Genomic DNA, 2,623 nt, shown 5'->3' with positions numbered 1-2,623 from the left:
GTGTGTGCGCGCGCGTGTGTGTGTGTATGTGTGTGTGTATACGTGTGTACGTTCGCGTGCGTACGTGCACGTGCGCGTGTATGTACCCTTACTTCTCGGTTTTTATACCTACCTCTCACAATCTATCTCTTACTATCTACTTCTTATTGCCTACCTCATACTACATATCTTTTATCACTTACTGTTACTTTTATTACTAACTGCTACCTACTACTACTCTACTACCTACTACTACTCTACCACCTACCTATTACTGCCTACCTACATACTACATTATTACTACATATTTCTTACTATCTATCACATAATACTACCTTACTACATATCTCTTATTACCTCTCTCTACTCTACTTTACTACCTCCTTCTAACTACCTTCTTATAATTACCTATCTCTTATTACCTGACTCCTACCACTACCTTACTACATATTTCTTACTACTTGACTCCTACCACTACCTTACTACCTTTCTCTTAATACCTACCTATGACTATCTCTCTATTGCTATTTATCTCTTACTTCTACCTCGCTACCTATTACTTACTACCTACCTCTTACTACCTATCTATTACTACCTATCTATTACTGCTAGGTTGATCCTCCGCATACTGTGTGATGACACCATCTCTCTGTACAAGGTGAACCGTCAGTTCGGTGCGCCCCTGCACGACACACGACACTTGCTCACTGTCGCCCGACAGCTGAACCTTGACGTCATTGTGGTCAGGTAGGTGGCGCCATAGACGCGACGATAGGGTTAGCGTTAGGTTTGGGGTTAGTGATAGGGTTAGGGTTAGGATAAGGGTTAGGGTTAGGGCTAGGGTTTGTGTTAGGGTTAGGGCTAGGGTTTGTGTTAGGGTTAGGGTTAGGGTTAGCGTTAGGTTTGGGGTTAGTGATAGGGTACGTTAGGGTTAGGGTTAGGTTTAGGGTGAGGGTTAGGTTTAGCGTTAGGTTTGGGGTTATAATGATAGGGTTAGGGCTAGGGTTAGGGTTAGGGTTAGGGTATAGGCTAGGGTTAAGTTTGGGTTAGGGTTAGGGTTAGGGTTAGGTTTGTGTTAGGGTTAAGAGTCAGGCTTTGTTTTACGATTAGGGTTAGTGTTAGGGTTAGTGTTATGGTTAGGGATAGGGTTAGGGACTTAGGGTTAGGGTTAACGATAAGGCTAGGGTTTGTGTTAGGGTTATCGTTAGGGTTAGTGTTATGGTTAGGGTTAGGGTTAGGGTTAGTGTTATATACCCTCACATCCGACCCTCAGTGCTTGGTAGTAACTACCATCATGGCTAAGCTACTATCTCACCTCGCCTGTCTATTCCCACAGCTTCCACGTCGGCAGCAGCTGCCCCGATGCTGCCGCATGGAGCGTTGCCATTCGCAACGCCAAACGCGTCTTCGAAGAGGGCGCTGAGATTGGCTTCTCCTTCTCGCTGCTGGACATCGGCGGAGGTTTCCCCGGCGAGCCGACAGCACGCATACAGTTCGACGACGTAAGGAAAGACACCATTTTCTCTGCGCAGCGGCGGCGGTGACGGTGATAGGGTGCTACTGCAATATCTATAAAAAAAACCTAATTACAGTAGAAATCCGAACATCCGGACTGCTCGGGGATTGGGTCGGTCCGGACTTTCGGATTTTCCGGATTCTCGGGCAGTACTTCTAAAATTCAAATTTAAAGAAGAATAAAAAAGAGATGAACAGGTAGATTTTGATAGTTTATTCATTAGCAAATGCAGCATGCATCATTTATTAAAACGAGCAGTTTTAAAGAAAGATAAAGTCAACACTTGACAAAAATGTTTGCATAAAAATTGTTCACTACAGAAAGAGCGTGTAATGCTTGAAAAGAGAGCTTTCAAAAAGCCCCGGTTCTCGAGTGGACCGGAAAACCGGCATCCAGATTTTTTGACTTTTACTGTACTTTATAGATGGCGGGCGGGAGCGAGAGGCGGGTGGAGGAGCAATCACAACTGCACTCTGCAATTATTCTATATGGAGGTCCTGTGTTTAATGAAGATTCGAGTGTTGTAGAAGTTTTATATATTTGCGCTGCAATCGTATTTTCTCTATAAACGTGTTGTTTTTAACATAATGCTTAACGTAATGTTTTTTTTAAATATATTGGCTGGTTTATATATTATTTAAAATGTATTTTTTAGTTGCATTTGTGTATTGTGTTTTTTTCTCTCATATAATTACGTTGTATTTCTGTTTTACATCTATGTAATAATATTTTCCTGCTTGTGCGTTGTGTTTTCGTTGCAGCATCTGTATATTAATTTTTCTTTGTCGTAGATCTGTGACGCTGTCAGCGCTGCACTGGAGAAACATTTTCCTGCCGACAGAGGTGTGCGTGTGATCGCCGAACCGAGCCGATACATGGTCGGCTCAGCTCTGACTATGGTCGTCAACGTCATTGCCAAGAGTACTGTGTTTTGCGGCAACGATGGTACGGTTAGAGTTGTAGCTAGTAACGGGTAGCAAACAGTGTGTGTATGTTGTTGTTGTTGTTGTTGTTGTTGTTGTTGTTGTTGTTGTTGTTGTTGTTGTTGTTGTTGTTTGGAGGTGTATGTGTGTGTCTGTGTGTGTAGAGAGGGGTATGTGTGTGTGTGTGTGTGTGTGTGTGTGTGTG

The 2,623-nt window shown here is 43.2% G+C and overlaps 1 long non-coding RNA gene across 1 annotated transcript; it reads left to right on the top strand.

Annotated features, from left to right (window-relative positions):
* Positions 1-606: 606 nt before the first annotated feature.
* LOC106813022 lies at positions 607-2,346 on the top strand. Its single transcript, XR_001394415.1, has 3 exons — positions 607-726; positions 1,316-1,481; positions 2,287-2,346. It is a non-coding gene; the product is annotated as an uncharacterized LOC106813022 (long non-coding RNA).
* Positions 2,347-2,623: the final 277 nt, after the last annotated feature.

This window comes from Priapulus caudatus, unplaced genomic scaffold, assembly GCF_000485595.1.
Source record: "Priapulus caudatus unplaced genomic scaffold, Priapulus_caudatus-5.0.1 Scaffold22, whole genome shotgun sequence".
Taxonomy (NCBI): domain Eukaryota; kingdom Metazoa; phylum Priapulida; class Priapulimorpha; order Priapulimorphida; family Priapulidae; genus Priapulus; species Priapulus caudatus.
The sequence above is the reverse complement of the archived record's forward strand: the minus strand, read 5'-3'. Positions and strand labels throughout refer to the sequence as shown.